Source organism: Struthio camelus, chromosome 4 (assembly GCF_040807025.1).
Source record: "Struthio camelus isolate bStrCam1 chromosome 4, bStrCam1.hap1, whole genome shotgun sequence".
NCBI lineage: Eukaryota > Metazoa > Chordata > Aves > Struthioniformes > Struthionidae > Struthio > Struthio camelus.
The window spans coordinates 17,257,340-17,280,407 of NC_090945.1; the positions used below are offsets into that span (position 1 = coordinate 17,257,340).

The 23,068-nt window shown below is 40.1% G+C and overlaps 1 long non-coding RNA gene across 1 annotated transcript in view; it reads left to right on the forward strand.

The window, feature by feature from the left end:
• The window catches only part of LOC138067031 (uncharacterized), a 295,690-nt gene extending 272,919 nt beyond the window's left edge, over positions 1–22,771 (forward strand). The window contains exons 4-6 of the long non-coding RNA XR_011140700.1: positions 19,250–19,312; positions 21,675–21,815; positions 22,648–22,771. This is a non-coding gene — a long non-coding RNA (uncharacterized lncRNA). The remainder of the gene's footprint in view (positions 1–19,249; positions 19,313–21,674; positions 21,816–22,647) is intronic.
• Positions 22,772–23,068: the final 297 nt, after the last annotated feature.

Sequence of the window (23,068 nt, forward strand, 5' to 3'; positions counted from 1 at the left end):
CCATTTGTCTAGATAAGTGTTTCCTTAGGGAAGTTAATTCTGTGCATTTGGGCAGCTCTTCTAGGATGTGGTGAATACTAAGCGTGAAAACCTGAGACTTCGTCAAAGTAAATCTGTTTTTTCTCTTGTTCTTCTTCATCTCGTTTCTATTATACTTCTCTCTTCTTGGACTCAGACCTGAATGCATGTTTAGTGTTTGATTTCAGCGGGAACAGGACTGAGCCTGATTGAAGGTATTTCTCTGTTTAAAAAGCTTGGTACTTATTTTCTGTGGTAAACAGTTGTAAATACTGAGTGAAATAAAGAGACAATGTTTTGGTGGATAATAATTTTTAACAATCTCTTAAAATATAGCTTTTCATAAATGATATTGCTAGCTCTACATAGGTAATGAAAAGATAAACTTATTGAACTTGCTATATATGTTAGCAGGTGATACCCAAATGCTTAAAACCAGTGGATTTAAGGAAGCAGCTAAATGAAGTTCTGGGTAGCCAGAGCATGGGTATTAAAGATGCAACAATAAAGAAAACTACTACGCTGATACATTTTCAGTGAAAAATACTGACCAGGCTGAATTTTGCCATGCATACATACACAAAAGGAAATGGTTGACTCAGAATTCTACTATCAGCCTTCGTCTTTCATGTGAGAGACTACAGAAACAGACTACCAGTGTTTGTTATGCAAATAAAGTGTTTGAAACATGAAGATCTTACCTAGTAGCTACATTTCATGCCAGGTAGTCATCATCTGGTTATTTTGGAAGAATAAGGCTGACACTTTCTCTTCCTGAAATCAGTGACAGATCTGTTGGTGACTTTGCTACATGTGGAACTGGGACAATGGGAACTAACCTAGGGCTGGTGGGAGCAAAGGGGAGAACATACGTAATCAAGTTTAACCAAGCAACAGATCAAGACAAAAATAATTGTTCCTTCAAAGAATTAGGCGGTAGCAATATGTCAATAATTTTTAATAGGTAGCGAGTAAGGGTAATCTGGAGTGTTTTCCGACGAGGTTTTTGCAAATGACACTGAATTCATGATGATATAAGTAGCTACTATTAATCTGTGCAAAAACTGCTAACTTCATCAAACTTTACTTCCTTTGCTGTCCTTACGAGCCCTCACGTTGCCTTCTTAGGAAACAGGATCGAGGTAAAAATGGTGAGTGAAACAGTGAAATACAAATTTTGTTATGAAACAATTGTCTACCATAAACAATGATTATCTTCAAACAGGTAGTTCATACATCTTAGTGTTAGAGGTTTACTTCAAAATCCTAATTTAAAGTATTAGTAACGATCACACTTCCCACGTAGAGGGACAGCAAATGCAGCACTTCATACAGATTGTAACCAAATACATACCACACAGAAGTATCAAACTTCTAAAGGCTTAATAAAATAAAATCAGCTGAGGTTTCAAGTTTAAAAATTGAATAGATTCCAGCTATGCCATTGAGTCTGAAGAAGTTTGGAGACTTTTTTGAAATGAGAAGTATTAGTTGTTCTCAGAATTACCTTTATATGAATCTCTAACTTTATTGGTAGTAATAAAACTGTACCAGTTAAAACAAAAACTTCAGAATGGGAAACACACCTGGTCTCACTAACATCATAACTGAGCTCATAAAATTTCAGGGCGATTATTCAGAAACATCAATCATCATCCTTCATGAGCCTTGCAAAGTTATATTTGAACCAGTGAATGTTCAAGAATATTTGCAGTTGTTTTTTTCTTTTTTTAATAGATAGAATAAAGGAGAGATTTGACAGAACACAGAACAATCAGAGGCCCAGGAGACACCTCTTTGGACCGTGAGATCCAGGTCTTGGTATGACGGGCATATCATTCCTTCTGGGAAACTCCTGAGGCTGACTTGAAAGCTCTTTTGCATTGCCTTGGTGCGGGGTGGCTGCACTCCACAGAGCGGGCTCCTCAACCCTGCTCCTGCTGTTCATCCTCTGTCTATGCCCGGCTTGTGGATCTTGGTGGGACCTTGGGGTGTGCTCCTGCTTACTGAAGTGACAGTTGAGCCACAGTAGGGGTGCATGCCACGGCGATGCCTAGTCCAAGCATTGAGGGATCGGGAATGAGGACCAAGCTGAGCAAGGGAGGTTTTGTCCTCGTGGAGGTGATGCAGCTGGTACAGGTGCTTCCCCATCAGCAGGCTAGTCCGGAGTTTGCCTTCTCAAATGATGTATTCTCATTTCCAACCAAATGTGGTCATGGCCTGCCTATACTTACTCTTGTGTCAGCATTGATCTTTGGCGTAAGCAGTTCTCTTCCCTTGTTGATGTTTACTCTGTGATGTATTCATAAGTAATGCTGTCTTGACAAATTGAATTCTTTTAATCCCAGCACTTGGAATAGGCTCTCCCTTCTCCTGATAGTCCTGGTAGTCCTGGTCTGCTTCGTTCTAGTCTGCTTGGAGCTCCCTTGAACATATTGGAGGTACCGCTGAGTTGTGATTTAGCTTTGGCATTGCTAGGAATTAAAACACAATTTGTGAAACTCGAGACAGAATCAGAGATATGTATTGAACTCAAGGAACTATCTGGTTATCTGAGAGCTTGAGGTTTATAGGTGAAAAGGTGAGGTTATTTTATTAATTGCTTTGCAAAACATTACGAAAGTATATTCAATTCTTTTCTTTGATACATAGATGTATAGTGAAACCACCTCTTGAGTTTCAGTTTTTCTAATTTTCTAATTTCTAATTAGTTACCTTATAAATCAAAATAGTAGGCTAGCAGTTTGACTCAAATGACAAACTGGTGTTTATGTCTTTAACTTTAGAAAGAGTAATTGATAGTATTGATTTTAGTTGTTCTTTATTTTATACATTTGAACATGTATGTATGTCCAAGTATATGCATAGCTGTACACATATATATGTTTTCTTCTCTCCAAGGGAGGCAGCAATACTAGATCAAAAATATTATGTATGCGAACTGATGGCAAATTGCAAGACTGTGGGAATAATCGAAAGCAGGTAAAACTGGGAGTGATTATTGATTTTCGCATTGCTGGCTCATGATCATTTAACTGGAACTGACTTTCAGAGAACAGCTATACATGGATATTTTCAGTGTCATACAGTGTTTTCAAAGAGCATGACATACTTTAAATAGCAAAAAATTTCAGAAAATGAAATTTCAGATAATCTGCACTGGCCAAACTTCTTTGTCAGGGATGGGATATGGTATTTTAAGAGCTCCAAAGGACTATATCTTGGAATGATTTAGGAAATTTAGTTACAGCTAGAGATGATAGAATGGGCAGAAGACAGTAAAGGTGAGATGAAAGTTTTGCAGCGAAGGGGGTGTCACAGAGATTATGTCAATGAATGGAATAATACTAGGACAGAGAAGACTGCGGTACAGGATGGGTGCTTGGCGTGGGAGTTCATATCCTGCAGGAAGGATAAGGTTGGGTTTACCTGGGTGACGAGCCTACAGAGACACAGGGACTGGGAAGCATGAAGGGAGACTGAACTTTGATGGATGGAAAGTGTGGAGCCTGGGTAGAGAAGGAGAAGGAAACAACCCAACTTCCTTCTTTGTCCCTTGAGAGATGTGTCTATATTGCTCACTCAATAAGGATTTTGCACTTTTTGAGGTAAAACTGTTGCCATGCTGGAATATCAATTTTCAGAAGGCAGTCTCCCCAGGAGTGACGTTACAATGCAAAACCTTTTAAGTATGCTGGGGCCAAACTGTGTTGCATGCATTGACCCCTTTGTGGATTACTGTATTCTCAGTACTTATCCCAGAGTAACAGCCTGCCTGCCTAGCTTTTAGTTAAAAAGGGGACTAGGATAAGTGATTGTTTTACCAGAGCTCCAATTTAATATCTTATAGATATACTGAACAGTTCTAAAGAAGTGTCTTTCCACTTTCCATTGCTGGAAACTCTTTATAGCAGATATTAAAAATGTATATGAACTGATGGCTTTTAGTCTCAAGCAGTTGCTTTTCTGTGTAGGCTAGGTACTTCAGAATGAGGTAGGAGGAAAAAATGGTGTCCTCTACTCAGAAATGTTGAATAGCTTAAATTGAAGATGAGCAAGGCAATGAAATCATAAGGTTATAAAGTCCCACTGCTGTTTCTCAGGGAGAACTTGATCACTAAATTAAGTGCATACTTCTGCAGCCTCAGTGCGCTCAGAAACTGAAAAGATAATACTGTCAATCAGCAGGGCAGAAGGCAAAGCCCGTTTTAACAGACTGAGCTGTGAGACAGACTGGAGACATGAAGCCCTGTTAGTGCATTATGGCTCCCTGAGGCTTTTCCCCCCAAGTCTACTATTTTGAGTAAAGTCCCATCACTGCTTGCGTCATTGAGACTAATAATTTTGTTGAGTATCCTTTGTGTTTAGTCTGTATAGACTCTGAAAACAGCTGAACAAGTACAGCCTTGTCCTATACTATACATTAAGTATGGGGGAGAAAGCCCTGTTTATGTTTATCTCAGTCTTGACCTTTGCTTGAGTGTGAAAAAGCAAGAGGAATGAGACTTGCTCGTTATTTTTACTGTCAACCTTGTTCAGATTCTGTTTATTTTCACTTAAATATCTTAGACAAGGACTAGCGTTTTGGCTCTGCCTTCGCACTCTGGTTCCATGATGTGTGCGAGAGGGTGCATGACCTTTTTGTTAGCAGGATGAAAGATAAATATAGCCTCATACATAGAAGTAATCCACAACAACAAGCAATTTCATCAGAGTGATCATCATCTGCTTTTGTGCTTAACGAGGAAACTTGTTCAGTTGCGTATAGCCAATCTGAAAACAATAAAGCCATAGCTGCTATGAGCAAAACTATTACAAAAAATTAAAATCCTCCTAGTTTCATTTGTTGAAAAACAAGGAGAACGGATAGACATATGGCCACCCACTTGGCTGTGCAAACTGAAGGAAGTGAAAATAGCTCGTGGCAGAATTGCCTGAAGGTTTCATTTAGCCCATCACACATGGCCTCAATAACACTCCGAAACAGTTTCTTTTACCCCCTTCAGCCTACCTAAGCCCTTCTGCTATGAAATCTGCAAAGCATTTTTCAAATTAAGTGTGCACTATTTTCCTTTTAAGTTTCAGGAGCAAGTGGCTGAGAAAGACATGCTGAGAGATTGGAAACAATCTGCATCATCAACAAAGGGAGATGCCTGCTGCTTTGCAAGCAGTAGAGAAAATATGCCAGCCACGCAGAGCGCTCCGTGGCAATAATTCCAGGGCAGATTGATGTTTATTTGTGCTATGCACTAGCCTTTCTCAGACCACTGCAGGGAGAAGGGTGGATTTAACGCTCCTTGGAAAACTATTGCAGTATAGGTCATGTTTTATTAGCACGTTGTCTGGGATTTGGAGCTGGCGTTTGCCTCCTGCGCCTAGATAATGAGCTTTCTGGAAGTGCTGTGCCTTAATTCTCTGTACAGGCATAGGTGAGCGGGGATGTGTTTGGTTCGGTTCTTTCAGCCGGGGATTTGACTGCTCAACACGCTGTTATCAAAACTGTCGTTCTGTCCTAGCGGAAGAAAGTAAAGGGGCCTGTCCCTGTGTTGCGGTGAAGAGCTCGTAGTGTCAGAAACAATCTTGGCAGCCATTTTAATTTATGATAGAGGAGCAGCTTTTGCATCCTAAATGAGCCCGGATCTGCTAACAAAGTCAGTAGCCAGCGGATGAAACGATCTGGCAGAACAATAAATGAGTAAAAGGAATTCTATCGTAAAAACTTTAGGGCCATCATCACCTGATCATTGAAGAAAGAAAATGCACCAGCGTTATGGAAGAAAAGAATATGAGCTGCACATTTCTCTTGAAGCAATATAATTTTTGAAAGAAGACAGCGGACGGTTCAATACATCTGCGCAGTCTCGGTGGATAGGAAGGCATAGGGAATGTCCCTCAGTTGCTTCTGTTTCAGTATGGGATGCATCCTTTTAAACTCTCTCTTTATATAGGTTTGTATAAAGGTATGTTCTCAGCTTTGAAAGACTGACTACAGCCAGCTGTATACAGTAGTATGTAGGAGTTGCCTTCGGATCTGTGCATCGATTCAGTAACCTGCTGCATGCACCAAAACATAGGTCTACAGGATTTACCTATATTAAATTGCTCAGGTCAGCCAGGGAGCCAGGGTAGGTGTCAGTCAAGGAGGAGGCAGGATCGTGCCAACAGATCCCTTACAACGTGCGTTTCCTGGCTGCTCTCAACGCTCACAGTAGGAGCAGTGGATGCTGCGGCCCTCATGGCTGCCATACTGGCTGCTGCAATGCTGCCTTCGATCGGTCCAGCGCAGGGAAATGAGGGGGTGGTTCCATCTAAAGCCCACAGACTTTAGTCAGGTGCTTGGAATGTGCCCCAGGTTGAGGATTTTGGTTTTGGTGAGCTAATGAGCAGGTAGCATTGCAGCAATGTGCGTATTTTGTGCGTATTAATAATTTTAGAGAGAGCTATAAACTCTTCCAGCGAGGAAGAGATGAAACATGTAAATGATGTAACCCAATTCAGAAAAACGGCAATATTCCAGAAAACATTCTGGCCTTGGCCTCCCTTCTGGTTCTCTCAAAATTCATTAGCAACCAAACAGTGAGAGAAAGGACGAATTTTCTGAACGGGTGTCAAAACAAAAGCAGTGTGAGAATCCGGCTCATTGCACTCATATTCAGCCTTTCCCTTCTGAAATGCAAGCTTGCGTAGTCGTTAACATGACACGACTATTGGGTTTTGCTGTTCAAATCAAAGCATTTTGTCACCTTCATGATGAAGTGCGGTGCTTTACAAATGAATGAAAGGTATTCCGAAAAACCTTCAATACTTCTGCAGTAGGTCAAGTGCGTGTGTGTCTTGGCTGTGTCGATCTGGGAGTGACAGAAAGCTGCTACTGCTGAAATTCGGTGGCCAGGCCTGTAGCTTCTCTGTAACCATCCTTCTTAGACAGGAAAAATCCCACTGCTTTGATTTGCACACGTGATGGATTTTGGTAACCGAGACAAATGGCAAGTAAGGTGGTACAGTGCAGATGCAGGAATCTGTGTATAAACATGATCATGGAAAACAGCCAAGTATGTTGACTACTTAGTTTCATGCCCCTGAATCTTTGATCTTTATCAGCTTCCTATGTTGCAATTATTATTTGAGAAGATTTTAGGTAAACAGTGCACAGAACAAGCTTACTAAGTTACACACAAGTCAGGAAAACAATTAAGCTTCATAACTGGCTCACAGTAAATCAGAAATTTCTTAAGCAGCAACTTAAAAAAAAAAACTTTACATTGTTTTATTCCCTTGTGCTTTGATATACCACTGCAGTAAAAATGGGTTTATGTAATCACCGATTTTAAAAGAGCTGGCAAGGGGATAAATGCAAGGCTAGAAGTTTTTATCCAGATACTTTTGTAATTTCCCTTTTGATATAGCTCAGAATTACTAATCCTATGCAGTCAAAAAAACACAATCAGAAGTTTGGTCTCAGGAATCAAAGAGGATTGGCTTAAAATGAGGTAGTTTTCCTACTAGTTTTAATCTCCATCTTCTCTGGTATGATTATCACTTTTAGTTGGCAGTTGCACTAGATTTTCAGTTTTTATCTGTAATGAGGAAGACTGAAAAAAAATCTTTCTTTTAACAGTAGGAAAAGGTAATAATTTGACTTCAGGAACTGATAGTAAAAAGATAAGCAAAAGCTGCAGCAGAGGCTTGTGGGAATTTGAGGTTGTCAGTTTGAAACTTGATATCTGGAAACGGTGCAGATGTAATTAAAAATAGGTTACAAAAAAGGATTTCAAAATACTGGACAGTAAAATAAATTTAACTTGCATATCCTCAGTTCTCAAGCATTTTTTGTTATATTACATGGCTGGGTCTGCCTACTCACAACTTTTCTTGACAGAGAATGCTTCAGCTGGGGAACGTAAATAAGCAATGTGCTGATAGTGGATATAAAATGCTTTCATGCTGTACAGGACCTTAAAAATATTTTTTCTTGTGCAGCACCGATGGAATTTCTCCTGGAAGTAGGTGGCTCAGGGAAGTAGCTTACAAAAAAGCTACTAAAATATGCCTCTTTCTTCAGAAAAGAACCAACCAACGTTTGGTGGTGATATGTCAAGAAGCCAAACCTAGGTGAAAATGATTCGACTATCCCTGCTACACAAAGCCTAAATTATGTAGCACTATGCTTAAATTTTACCAGCTTAGGTCAATCATGATTGTTTGTATTAAAAGTGTCTTACTTGTTCATGCTTTTCTCATTAAAATAGGGCTGTTCATTGTGCTCCAAATGCATATATCATTCTTCAGACTGATTTCTTTTGTATGCAGAAAGCTGAATCCAGTGTATGCTTTTGCACAGATGCACAGAGACTTTGTACATTTTCACAGCAACATTGACACTGACAGAAGTACTGGGAGGGATTAGGGGGAGGACGGTGAAATGTTCTGGGAAATGACTCCTGTGTCTTCCATATCAGATGTCAGAAGCAATCAGTGTCTCGGTTAAACTCTGGAATTCTTGAAGATGTCGATTCTGCGTTTATAGAAATAGTTGCTGGGCTGGTTAAATTCCACATCTGGGTTGTAATGTCACATACCATCTTCTGCTAGACCTTTCCGTCTAGAATAGTTTGTGAGTGCAACAGCACTGTAGTTGCTGTGACATTTCCCCCTTTCACTGAAATTAAGTTGTCTGTGTTCTGCGAGTCCTGTTACTCTCTGGGTCATGGCAGTGTTTTATTCTTGACATTGTTAGCAGGGGGGAAAGGCATGCAGGGTTCTCTGGGGTGTAGTCACTGGTAAATAATATGTCACTGTATTTAAATAGCATAAATCTCAGATGAGAAAGAGAAATATCGGGAAGGTGGAACTGAGAAACAGCCTGGAGTAAAAAGACACTTCTACTCCACTTCCCATAGGTAAGCCCTTATTGACCTCCGACCCTACCAATTTTTGTCTTTTTATTAACTTGTGAATTCTTAGCAATATATAGTCCAAAATTCACTCACAGACCCAGCAGCAGACGACCTATTGCCTAAAGTGGGGAATATGTTCAGGGAACTGTCATGGCATCTCAGGACCATTGGATGGCACAGTGTGCGCGCCAAGAGCACGAGATGTGATCCGAGCTCTGCAGGTCCCTCTTCTTCCTCTTCCAGGTGTAGCAACCGAAGCTGAAGCATCGGTGTCCTGGCTTGTAGGGGGCAATTGCCTTGCAGCCATATCAAGCAGGGCTTTAGGGGAAAGAGGCACCGGTTAGGAGGAAGCAGGAGTTTCTAAGCTGAGAGTCAGCTAAACTGTGGCTCCTTCTTTGTCGCATTTGCGTTTGCCGTCCTTGTGCTACTGGTGTTTATTCTGGATCTTTGGTATTTCAGAGTGTTGTTTTGCTTTAAACTGATGCCAACTCTGATTAAAAAGACAGCTAGTCAAAAAATCCAAAAATAAAACATCACACTTGTGCACAAAACAAAAATATTTCATTTATGGGGACTCCAAATTATCCTTTTATAATTTCAGACTTTTATGTGTAACCTGTAGACATTTTTATGCCATCCTCACTTGTTCTTTCTTGTATTTTCTCACTGTAGAATTAACAAGGTTTTGTTCTGTCACTTTTTCTTCTTCCCACTTTGTAACCGCTCAAAACTGAAGGAAAAAAAAGTATAGAAAGAAAAAAGTGAAATGAAGAATTGAGAAATGGAGAGAAGGAAGAGGGAGCGTGAGCTGCTATTCTCCCTGTTGTTTTACTAACAGAAGGACAGAGAGCACGAAGGTTTTGGAATTTTTAGTTTTGATGAGAAAAGCAAAACTTCCATGATAACTGGTTTTGAAGACAGGCCATTTTTCAAAGTAAATTTCTCTCCACTCTAGTTGTAACAGTTTTTGCCTTTACCTGTCAAATAATAAGAGGTTTTAAAGGTTGCTGAATTACTGCAATCCAACAGGAGATACAAGGATGTGATTTCAAGTATTTTCAAAGTAGTCTTTTAAGGTCAGCATAATTGATGTCCCGTAGGACTGTGGATGCAATTAAAGTTAATGTGTGATTAAGTGATGTGCTGGAATAAAGCCAGGACGCTTAACACCTTGCAGAATCTGGCTCTTAGTCTGATTATGTGTAGTACAGAGTCATGGGGAATTGTCCCTTTCTTTTAAGAAACAGAGAAATTTTCCTATTCAAAAGTCATTGCTCTTCCTTGCTTGTGTTCTTTAAATGTACTCTTTCTCTAAGCCCACGTCTCCTTGAACTCCCCTTCTAAACATAAAAATAACTGAAACACACATGCTCTTTATTGTTTGACTATGCACAGGTGAATGTGTTTCTCTCTCCAGCTGTGTAGAAACCAAATGTCAGCTCAGCAACTTTATTTTTATTTTCTAGTTGATATTCCAAAATGGCTTTTCCATAGGATTCTTTGTTAGAACTGAATAGCTAGAGGGAAAAAAAAGACTTATGTCTTTTCTATTATGAACTTTTTTTTTTTTTTTTTTTTTTTTTTTACAGTAGACTGTAGCAGACGTGCTGCTTTCCTGGGACTCCTGATATGTTGCTTAGGTGTTTTGAATGCGATAATGCTGGTTTGCATTTACAGGGACTAATAACAGGGATCCAGGAATAGATAAACATGACTGGGGATTTCCATCTCCTTAGCCAGATATTCAGAAAGTGGAAGAATTAAACAACACTTACAGTATGTTTTAACAATAAAAAAATGCTGGACAACTGGACTTCAGCACTGCTTGGTCTGTAATTAATTTTGGATAGGAAAAGTTCAAGCAATTTTGGCTCTCTCAGGAGGTGGAACCCTGGGATCAATTATTATTCAGTAATCAAGTTTTTTTGATAGGAAACATTGTGAGACAAAAAGCTATTTTATTGTCACGTTGTTTTAAAAGCTGGGAGTTTCTGTTCGGATAACTCCGTTACGAAGGGTTTGCTTGTCCTTAGCCAATTAGGTAGAGTCTCTGTTTTCAGCAAAAGTTGCTTGTGCTCCTTGCCATAATTCTTTGCCTCATCTGAGAAGATGCAACTGCAAATTGTTATTTTATACTTACATGAGTGAATGGTAAGTTATGCTGGCACACAGTATGAAGACAATAAATCTAAAGCCTTTCTATTTAAAAACATTATGCCTTTGTTAACCTTTGTTAGTTAGAAGAACTGTTAAGTTTCAGAGTTAGAGAATTTCACCCCCTCCAACTCTGCTATTATAACAGCTGATCTCTATATTTTTTGCTGGTATGTAATCTAAAGTGTCCTCAGCAAGAATTTAGCAAAGAGCAGAGTTTAAAGACAAACTGTAATGCCTTTATTTGCACCGTAGAAAATTTTATTGTTTGACTAGCCTTAGCATGGCGTACCGGGACCTGGCCCTTCCTCTCAACTACGTGAATGGGATACTCCTGCTACGCTGGGATCTGGGTTAGGCAAAAAAGTCCCTGTGCAGTTTCCCGTTTGAGGAACTTCCTTGACTGTCTGGAGCAAGCATATTGGTAATCTCTACAGGTTTACTATTGCCAGCCTGTATGCTTTTGCTGCATTCGTTTTCATTTGAGTAATCCTTGTGTGGGGATTTTTCTTTTTAGCCGAAACCTGTTTGTAACTGTAAGAGAGAAGCTAAGCGTGCTAAGAAGTGTTGTGGTGCTATGGACTGAGCAGGGCAGCTGGAAGGAAGGTGAAGCTGGAAGGATTGAGAACTCAGGTTGTCGATGAGGCTTTTACCTGTACCTTTGCATTGTTTTCTCTCAAATCATAAATGTTCTCCATTTAGAAATTACTTCTCTTTGCAACTGTGGTATTTCCCAGTGAAGTCATGGGCAAGCTGTGCAGAACCCAAAGGGCAGTCTGGGGAGCAGGTCCTCCGAAAGGAGAGACCTGCTCCACATGCAGACCTTCCTCCACATTAGGCAACATAAATTCTTGTACGTTTTTATTTAATTTTTCTGTATCTTTTTAGAAACAAAATGTTTGTCTTTTTCTGTGACAGTGACCTGCAAATATACTCATTCTGTTGGGACCTCTGCTCATTATGTGATTCTGAGAATAGTGTGCCTAACCTAGCCCTTGTTTAACTTTTCTCTTAAGATCAGAGATAGCTTTAAGATGAACTGGGAGGACTTTCTGACCTTTATTTTGTATTCTAGCCCTTGCAGAAGTAGTAAGCCTTTTCCTGATTTGCTTTGGTGTCTCTCCCTTCCAGTCCTGTTGATGAGATAACTGGTACCTCTCATCTCAATTGCAATAATTGCTACTTTTTCCTGTGAGATGGCTACACGTTATATTTTTCAATTTCTTGTTGACCAACACACATAGTCTTCCTTAATGGGAGTCTGGAGGCTTTACCCACTGCTCTCCCACTGCCTGCAATTTTTCCTAAAGAGGTAAGAATGTTTTTTAAAGCATCGCGTTATCTTCTACACTTGTGTGCAACATGAAAAGGAAAAATAGCCTGTACTGTTTTTTGGCTGATGGTTCATTAATCTTTCTTTATGATGAGGTGGTCTTTGAAGAATGTTTTTGAGATAATAGTGGGTATTGTCATCTTTGTCAACTCTGTGCATGTCTAGCTGGCATGTCTAGTAGCAGAGTGATGAAACTTGTGGTAGTTCTTGCATCTATTTTCCTACATGCTTATCATTTTCTCAGTTGCTGATTTTGGCCACAGTGTATTCTTTGTTATTCTGATTTTGAAATTTGTGTATCTTTTTACCTTATTTGATTTTTTTAGAGTATTTCTGATTTTTAGTAATGTCTATAATGGCACAGGACCACCTCTTCCAGAGACATTTAATTTGTATGGTAGGTTGCAAGTGCTCTGTCAAGAGTTGGTTCTGGGTCATTTGATAGTGTCTGCTGGAGTGTTTTGATCCTAACTGATGCCTGGTCTGTTATCAGAGCCAGTTGCTCTGTGTTTGTCTCTGCGGGCTTATACTGCCAGCACACACTGCTGTGTTCTTGCCTTCTTATTATACTCTGTTTAAGAATGTAAGTCTTCTCTATTTCATTTTTGTGTGGCGTGTGCTTCTCTCTAGATTCTCATGTTGCCATTTCACGGTCGGCTTCCTTTGCCCAACTGAACTAAAAACTCACAAAAATCTCAGGTGCTTCAAGACAAGCTAGATAAAGCACCTTTTGACAGTCGCACAGTGCTAGCGCCCATCTCAGACGTGGTAATCAGCGATACGTTATGTGAATGAACTTCTCATTCATGACTGATAGGGGTCTAAAGAATCACTAGGTATGTTATCTTTACAGTGAACATAGAAAACAATAAAAACGTGGCTGTGCATTTTCCATTTTCAACAGGACTGCGTTAAAAAACAATGTAATACTTGTTCGCTCATTTTAGTGGTGGCAGCCAGTAAAGGTAGACTCTCATGTGTCAGCCTGCATCCCAATGTTGTTTCTCAGGCATTCTATATTCACTAAATTGAATTAATATTTCTTAAAAGAAGCCTTTTTTTGCCTGTCAAGACAGGAATATGAAAGCATGTAATTCATAGCTGGAAAATAGGAAAATGTCAAAGACAGTTTCTGCGAAAGTATTGGGAGTCACTGGATGTTGCTTTTGCAGATATTCTTACACATGCGGTTAAGCTGCATGGGCAACCAGATGTTTTGGGGGAATTATAATGCCATGAGGTGGTTGAGACAGGGCTGCCGTTACTTGTAGCTATTGAAGTCTGATCAGTAGAGCTTGTCTCACTGCTTGGACTTTCTCAGCTGGAGTAATTTATATGCGGAAGACTTGTTTTATTAAAAAAAAATGCATTTTGTCTGTGCTAAACCATAAAGATTCACATATCAGAATTAATTCACATGAACCTGGGATTAAAGCTGGGCCATACAGCAGGCCGACAGCGCTCGCTGCGCGTTACGTCTGCTTCCTCTCAATGGCCGCCGATGTTAGAGCTCCATGGGAAGTTTGGGAGCGCGAGGCACCAGCAGAAAGGTCTTGGAGGACGTTTGCCATAAACGTTTAAAAATGCCATGTCACAATAGCGGTCCTTTCATTTTGCTTTTGGTGTAATTTTTTTTTTTCTGACCATCAAAAACTCATCTGGGCGGAGGGAAAGACTTTGGAATAATTTCCTAAAAAGCTAAAGGCCCTCAGAAAAGAGGGAAACGGAAAATGGGCTGCAGTCGCTGCCAGTTGGCCGGGGCTCAGCGGGGAGCGAGACAGCCTGTGCTGCCAGTCGCCAGGAATGCGCGCTGGCAGCCAGCGCCGCACCGGCGAGCCCTCCCCGTCCCAGGTGGGGGGAGGCAAATGAAGCAGCCCTTTCGTTGCTCGGATTTGCCGTGTGATATATTTGACTATTTTAGATATATTACATTAATATTTCTGGCCTTAAATTGGGAACGGCTGTGGTTAAAGTAGCCTGGATTCTGTGGTCGAGTAGTTGGTGTTGGCAATTTCTGTGGTCACATATTTGGTAGCTAACGCTTTTTATGAATTCCAGATTTTTCTTCTCCTGGGTAATGATGCCTCCGGAGCTAAGGCTGGAAGACCATCGCTTGGTCGTGCTTGTCGCTTTCTCCTCGAAGAGAAAGTTCGTTCTTTCTTTCTTCCCTTCTGTCACAGATACGCTGGTGGGAAAACAGCAGAACATCCTTATAAAGCTAAATTTAGTGCATCTCTTTGTACAAATGAGCATGCATTTTTCCATACAAAATCTGTCATTTTGTGCTGTACCAGCAGTATATTGATTTACTTTAAACCTTGTGCTGGAAGGACGGCTGGTGAGTGCCGCTGGCTGCTTAGGAAGTGGAATCACTCACTCTTTTCTGAATGAGAAGAGCTACTTTCTGAAATACTCCATTTTAGCTTAGTGAAGTTTCTTGAGGTATGTCATTTTAGTGTGGCTGGTTAATACGGGCTAAAGATCTCATCCAGTGAGGTGGTTTTCGTTCAAGGGAGGAATGGTAGTGGTCGGTTACTAAACAGGGCAAAATGATCTAATGTGAAACAGCAAAAATACTCAGTGGATTTCTGGTCTACGTTTAGGAAGGCCCTGAATGGGCCAGTTCCCAGTAAGAATGATGCAAGCATACTCTTGATTGCAGTGGCTTCTGGTGCAAGATGCTGAGCAGCAGCTGGTAAAATTACATAATGTTATCCAGTATTTTCAAGGGCATCACTCAGGCAAAGGTCTTAGAAGATGCTGAATTCTTTAAGCCTTTGCTGTGTGGATGTTTGTTACATACTGAAAAGCCAATGGCAGAAATTGAATTTACCAATATTTAAAGGGAGCAGACAAGGCGATTTGGTTGACTATAGCCCTGTTAAATACGTATCACGTGAAGTCATGCAAAGGTTGACAAGAGCGTAGTTGTTTAAAAAGAAAAAGGCATGGAGCCTTTTTCCATAGGGGGAATGTGGAGGGGAGATAGCCTAACTGATGCCCTAACTGATCTCAGAGAAATTATACCTTTTTAAACAAGTCTGTTTTTGTCAGATTATACATTACGTATACGTATACTTTACGTGTATACGTAAAGTGTGCCTGTGCATAATTCATCTATATTTGTGGACAGGAACACTCTCCTTTTCTTTTACATTAATGAAAAAAATCAAAAGATCCCCTAGTAAGTTTTTTAACTATCACCTTGTGCGAAAGATGCTTTTCATTTACCAATGCCTATTTACTATTAGAAATCTCAGTACATGGCTATGAAGGCCAGCTGTTTTCTCTCCATGGCATTAGTAAAAGAAAAAAAAATATATTTTCTAATCCTGTTTGGAATAGTTCTGAGACAAATTTTCTAGAATTTTCTTACCACTTTCTCATTTCTTTCCTTAAAGAAAAAACAACTCGCCCCTCTTCCTTGCTGAGGTGGTAAAACAGACAAATACGCTGGCTGATTTTTTTTGAGATCAGTTTCTAGCTTTCTGTTTCCTCACTGACCTGAAATGCATCTTTCTCTCTGGTAATTACTGAAAGGCTATACAATCGGAAACTATCAGTCGTTTCTGCGTTTCATTAAATTAGACTGAGGCTACAGTGAAAAAGCAGAAGATGCTGGTTCTTGGCTGTTCTCATCTTTCATCCTGGCGTGCTGGGTGAGAGAAAGAAAATACTTCCTTTGCCTCTGTTGTGTCGATATGTTTGTGTGCAGGTTTGTACATGCGTCTACATATCTGTGTATGCCATTTAGCCGTGAGAAAACTACGTCAAAAATACGAAACTTTGCACCTTTGACTTTTTTGGTTGGTAGGAATTCGTGTTTCGAAGAAGCTGCCGTGCTGCGTGTGCGTCCTGGTGCTCCCGTGCCATTGCATCCTTGGACGACAGAGCTCCTGGAGCGTCAGTCCTACTGACAGTGTCAGTCAGTCCTGCTGTCCTGTTGTTACAGTCCTTTTTAGGTCTCTGTTGCCCAACAGGCACTTGGCCTGCCACTTGTTGTTAAGGGGACTGCCCCTCATCCTTCATCGTCTTTAAGGGTAATGTCTCTTTCCTGTGCTATTCTATTTCTCTGGTGAATAAAAGCCACAACGTGAAAGTCCCATCCACAGCACTCCGGTCCGAAGGGAAATTCTCCCAAGGGGAGGAACTTTCTTTCCAGAGCAGTAGTGAAATTAGAAGGTTATTATTTTCAATCCCATTACATCTCTGGGCAGACAGGCCCAATGTATGAGGGATTTATTTCTGTTTTGGGTGGAAGTCTTATCTGGATTTAAGCTCGACTGCGGACATAGGAATACAACAGATATGCCAGGTGAATTGTGATGGCTGAAGTAAGATGGAAGGTGAAAAGAAAACCAGTTTTATAAGCAAGCGGCACAGAAAGCTGTAGTGAAGAAGTGAGAGGAGCACACTAAGGGGTTTGGAAAATGCATTCTGTGGAAAGGAAGGCTTCTATTTTAAAATATTTTTTATATTACATTATATATTTGGCAGAACTTCTGATTCTTCAGGCTTTAGTGAGAACACAAGCCAATGTCCAGAGCCTCTGTAAATTAAGAGTCAAGCCTTTGCAGGCTCTCCTCTCTATTGTTGATTTTTTTCCCTTGAAATTCCCACATGCTGTTTCTTATAAAATTACTGTTCTGTTTCTCGAGTCTGTGATAAGAAGGGTCTCTTGCCACTTTGGAGTTCTCAAATGCTAGCTGGCACTTTTTGTACTGCTTTTTATCTTTCTCATACTTTCCAGACGTTAACTAATTAATCTTAACAACAGCCTGTCAAGGAGGTAACGTAATTCAGTGATGTTGTTTACAGATGAGAAATCAAAGGCAGGAGGGTGAAACACATGGTTCAGAAAGACAGTATGGCTGGGAATAAAGGCCACTGATACATGCCAACCTGCCTGGCAGTCAGGTAACTAGAACATATTTCTGATATTGAAAAGCTATTCTGACTATTTGTTCCTAAATTTAATTTTTCCCTTTCACTTTTTATTTCTTATTTGGTTTAAACAAGCAGGAATAGGCTTATAACTAATTTGGCAAACTTTAAATAAATTTTTATTAAAGACAACTTTGTTCACTGGAAGGGTTTCGGGCATTTTTCCAGTCCTTTTGAGACCACTTTAAGATTCTGTTACAATATAGAGGCTTTCTTAATTATTATACCGTTCATTTTGCCATAGTACATATACTATACTACATTAAGTTTAACGTTCCCCTCAGCTGTCTCTTGGGAAAATAAAGTAACAGTTATGAGAGGGACATACTGAACCACATTTTAAGTAATCTTTATGCACTCAGGTAACTCTCCAGAAAACAGGTTAAATAAGTGAAAAAATGATATTGCTGGAGGAGTAATCTCTAATAAAGGCAGTATGGTCTGCTAGGTAGCCAGGAAACATGTTTTTTTTTTTACATATCGCATGGGTAAGAAGGCATCTTCACTGAACTTTAGTTAAAAAAAAAAAAAAAATCTTATCCTAGGAGTACAGTGAAGTACCCGTCTCTCTGAGTTACCCTTGGCGTTTGTAATGAACGTATTTGCTAGGGATTTATCAGGTATTAGAAGACTGATAGGCATGCTCTTTTATGCAGAAGAGTTCTAGTACTAAATGGTAACTATCAAACCACTTGCAGAACCCCAGTAAATCCATGCTGGACATACTCAAAATGCATACTGAGCAGATCCATTTTCCAAGGGGGAAAATCCTTTTATTCCTGGCCTTCCTTCCTGTTCACTTAGTAGTTACATTTGCAGTGGCAGGAGAGAGTGCGTCCATCCACTACTGAGGGAGGGATTATCAGAATTTCGTTGTTTCAAAGATTTCTTGTCTGTAGATTCAAAATATTTTAAGTTTTTTGTTGCTTGGAAAGAACTGTAAAGCCATTCTCTTCATCCATCCACTCCTATCCCCCTATTTTACCAGAGGGGGGGGAAAAAAAAAAGAGAAAACCACTTTCTCTATTGCAAAGCCATTTTGCAGCCCAAAGCAACCCTTCCTTCTCAGCAGCCTCCCCTCACCCCCTATCCCAGTTCTCCCTAATTTCCATTATGCTTTTAAATATAGCCTTGAGTACCTGCCAGCTGCATACCCAGCCCTCAAAGAGCAGCCTGTGGGGGAATCATCTTTCTCCTTTCACTTGCAACCAGTGAGGAAAAGATTGTGGAGCAGTGGAGGAAATTTCATATTTTGAGTTCTATTATTTAATTTAATCTTCTCTTTGCTTACTTGGCAAGGTGGCTGATCCACCAAGAACTGCTCATGTAAGATGTTTTGTAACTTGCTGTGGTTAGAAAGAATCAGTATTGTGCCCCTGGAGGCTCAAGCTGAGGATGCCTTATTCCATAAACGTCCCTAGGTCTCCAAATAAAACAACAACAAGAATTTCAGACTTGCTTACAGTAGTTCTGCTGGATCAGTAAAGGGGTTCGGGTGCAGACAGCTGTTTTCCCTTCAGGATGTGGGGGAGTTGAGTAGTGGAGTGTGAGGGCAAAATAATTCCATGATAGAGACTGTTAGAGCAAGTTTATCTTAATGGAAGGAGACAATTCCAAACAGAACCGAGATGTGAGTGGTTGTGGCTCTAGGTGGAAGATCAAAGACAATAATCTGACAAATTGTATTCTTTGCTCTGCTTGTATGCATCCAACGAACAGACTGAGTTTCATTCTGTTGGGTTCAGTCTAGCTGCTTGGGAGATAGAGGTGAATGTGATCTTATCAGTGAAACATTTCCACCTGACCAAATTCCATCAGGAATAAATCAGTTCAGCTGTTCACTATTTGGTATTTCTGGTCTGTGGTTCATGCCTATTGGAAGTCACATTTTCTGTTGATTTAGTGTGACAGAAGCAAGTGAGAAGTCAAGACAACCGTGTGGACCCCTTTGGTGGAACTGCGCCCCGTGAGTATGTTTGTACAACTGTTCATCTTTCACTTTCTACAGGTGTTCAGGAGGCAACAGCAATACACATCCACAAAAAGTCAGAGTGTAGCAAACACTGTAAATGAGAAATTGCTTTTGAATGTTAGAATTGTCCCGACGTATATGAATAAGATGTACAGGCCTGGACTTAACGTCTAGGAAAGTATCCTTCTGACTTGCATACATGTACAAAATTACTCATGTGGATTGAGAAGGAGAAGCGTCCTCTAACCCCCTAGGTGTACAATGTTCTGTAGCGATATTGTCTTTTCCTTTACATGGGAACAACCAGCTTGGCTTACTCTGGGTTGTCAGCTGAAGAAACCAATGCAAATCGGGCTAAGAGGCATGGTTTTGCTTTGTTTCTTCCCGTCCCTTTTAGAGGGGAGTCAAATCCTATACATGCCTGAATATGGAGACGTATATGATCCCTGATTTTTTTCTTTTTTAAAAACACGGAAGGGATGGGAGGAGAATCTTCTTATCCTGCAGCAAGGGACAACGTTAAATGGTGCAGTGATACAGCCATCTCTTACATCCTTGGAGATTTGAAAGCCTTGAAAGCTCTTCAAACTGTCCATGTAGCTGCAAACATATGCCTTATGAGAAAAGGTCAAATACTGCACTAATAACTTCATAGGAATTGATCGAAAAGACCTGTTAAGTCATCTAGTCTATCTTCTTGCCAGTGCAGGATTGTTCCCTACAGTATAATTGTTCTCTGTTCATGTTGTGTAAGAGAGTCACAAGTTTTACGGCTTTGGCCTTTTGACAGTGCACACTATATGGAACTTACTGATTGTTTTAGAGGTCTGAGTAAGAAGTAGATCAGTCTCATGTTCTCAGATTGCCCAAAACTGGAACAGAAAAATATTAGCAAAAATTATGTAGAATTATGTAAGATTTTAATTAAAATTCTTAAAATACACAAGGGCAAAGCTGAGCCATAGCAGATGAACATCGCAGCTGATGTTTCTTTAACTGCAGACTATAATTTAGTTTTTCTAATAAACTGTATATAATGTTTAAAGTAAAATAATCTCTCTGCCCCCCCCCCCACCTCCACCCCCTTCCCACTTTGATATCTTTCTGTCTTTCATTTCTGTCCATCTGGAGCTGGAGTTGAATTATGGCATATTATTTCTATCTCTCCCTCTGGACCGTAACCTTCTTATTGATTCCCCCGGCGGCTGGTGCTTATTCACACTTTTGCTTCTCCACCCTGATTTTCTCACATGTTTTTCTCTATTTCCTTTTACTCTGTGGACTCTTTTCCGTTCAACCTAATTTTCTTCCTTGCTTTTAGAAAGGGAATTTATTGGTTTGCCTTTAGAGTTTTTCACATAATAATTTTGGTATTTGTCTGTGTTTTTTTCTTTTTTCTGGGCTGAAGACTATCTTCTTGCTCCAGAAGGAATTAGTGCTGCTTATCTCACTGTGAAATGAAGAGACTGTGTTCCAAGTCACCATGAGGAAGTTTTTGGCAGTGAGAAGAAGTGTTAACTGCTGCCGTGAAAGGGCTACTGAATTTGGTGTTAGTACAGAGGTTATTTCTGCCACAGCAATGTGAATAATTTGCTAAATTAATTAAAAATACATTTGCTTTCCTCAAGAAGGAGCAGAGTACATCCACATGGATTTTTGCTCCGCAAATGGAACAAAAGAAAGCCAAACTGAAATAGGACAAAAAATTCTAGAGCAGGATACAAATATGTTGAATATACAGCCTTGGGCTGTAAAAATGACTCCTGAAATGGACACTTATTTTTCATGCTCAAGTGTTTAATATTTCGTTTTGGTTAGTGATCCTATCAAGGCCAAAGATTATTGTAGCCTTAAGCCACAGCATAACTCAGCACAGTGCTCCACAGTTGGAGTTTTCATTAAAAAAGACACATTTTGACATTCTAGAGTGAATATACCCATAAGCAATGAAATGTCTGAAATATAAATTACAGGCCCTTCAGTTTAGAAAGTAGGGGCAGATTGCAGCAGCTTTAAGGAACTTCCTAAAGTCTCTGAAGCTCCTTGTTTGCATGGTGGAGATCTGAGGATGAGGCTTCACCAGTTTTTCCTGGTGAAGTGCCACCAGAATCAGAAATGCTTATTTACCACAAGCCTAAGCACAATAAACCAAAGCATGAAAGTCTGGTATGAAAAAGGTCTGAAAATCTAGCATTTCTTTGAAGATAAAGCCTCCCTTCCCTAGGCTTTAATTGGAGAGCTCTTTCTATAAGCTCAGTTAGACATGAAGCCCTGAAACCTTAGGAACAACAAGCAGTGCTAATTAAATTTGAAGTGATTCTGGATGTTGGCAGTGCCTGTCCCTTTTTTAATTTAGGCACAAGAAAAACCGAAAAGAATCCACTTTATAAAAATGGGAAGGAACTGGTCCCGTTGTTAGAAACACACCGTCATGCTCTGGGTGTGAAGTGTTGTCTACGTGGATGAAATTGAAGTAGCACCTTCCATCCTACTTTTGGTAAGTGAACAGTTACACTTGTTAATGCCATTGTAAAGCATCACTGGCTAATGCCATAATAAAAATCTGTGCCCTCTGTGAAAAACCTTCAAAGTAGACCGCAATTAGAGCTATAAGCCGTGTTAGTTTTGTTACGTACAACAAAGAGGTAATCATGCTGCTGGATTGCTACTTTTTGAAAGACAGGAAAAGCTCTATGGTTTGGCAGGAAGACTCTTAATTCCTGAGGAAAAGGCAGCATATAGAGTTTTATTACCTCACAGATTAATGACATTTAATATGATGAATGCCATACCGTGGTGACAATGTAGCCTCTATGTTCATGAAATGGCATTTTTTTCAAGTAACAGCTCCAGCCTGGACTTTGTGCTTTGGCTTTTCTGCAGATCTAAGCCAAAGTGGCTTTTATAGGGGGAAGAGATTGTTTTGATTAAAAAGAAGCCAGATATGAAATTAAAGAAACAGTTCAGAGGTAGCTATTATATTTTGGCAAAGATATTCCTCTCACTTTTAGCTTTTTATTTAGAGAAAGCTACCCTTTTTAACACTTGCATTCTTATCTGCAAGGAAAGGCCTAATATCTGAAACAGCATTTAGGATTTATAGAAAGAAGTACAGCATGCATTTCCTTTTGGGAATGTGAGAACATTAGACCTGCCGCAATGGCAGGCTAGCTTCATCTCATTCAGTGCCTCGTTTTCGACAGCTGCTGGCCTCAACTGGTCAAAAAGTGCAAGGATTCCATTTTCTTCAGCTGTGGCGTAATCTGTCCTCTCTCTTAGGTCTCATCCTGCCTGATTTTTATAACCGTATTAATCCTTCTCCCTCTCAGGGCTAGCTTGTACCCCTGCCACTGCTCCAAAATAGGAAACAGCAGGTCAAAGTGCAGTGTGTCGCAGAAGTGTTTCCAAGTGTGAAGAGGCGCTGAGCCCCTGGGACACCCACGTCTCTTCCTGTTTCCCTTTCACGTGAAGTAAGTTGACTAACTTTGTTTATGTTTTCTGTAACGCTCTCTGGAAAATTTAAAATTTAAGGTGATGGTGAGTAGAAAAAGAAGTACTTCTAATCTCTTTGAAAAGGATCACAGTCATGGCCTTGATTTCCCTTTAAGGCTTTCACGGCTCCCAGTTGCGTGAGCAGGCTGGGAATGCAGGGCTTCCAGCTTTCAACTTCTCATAATTTCTAACGAAAAGACAATTTCTCACAGTAGGTTTACAGACCTCTGAGAAGCCCTGTCTGAAAAGTTGTATGGA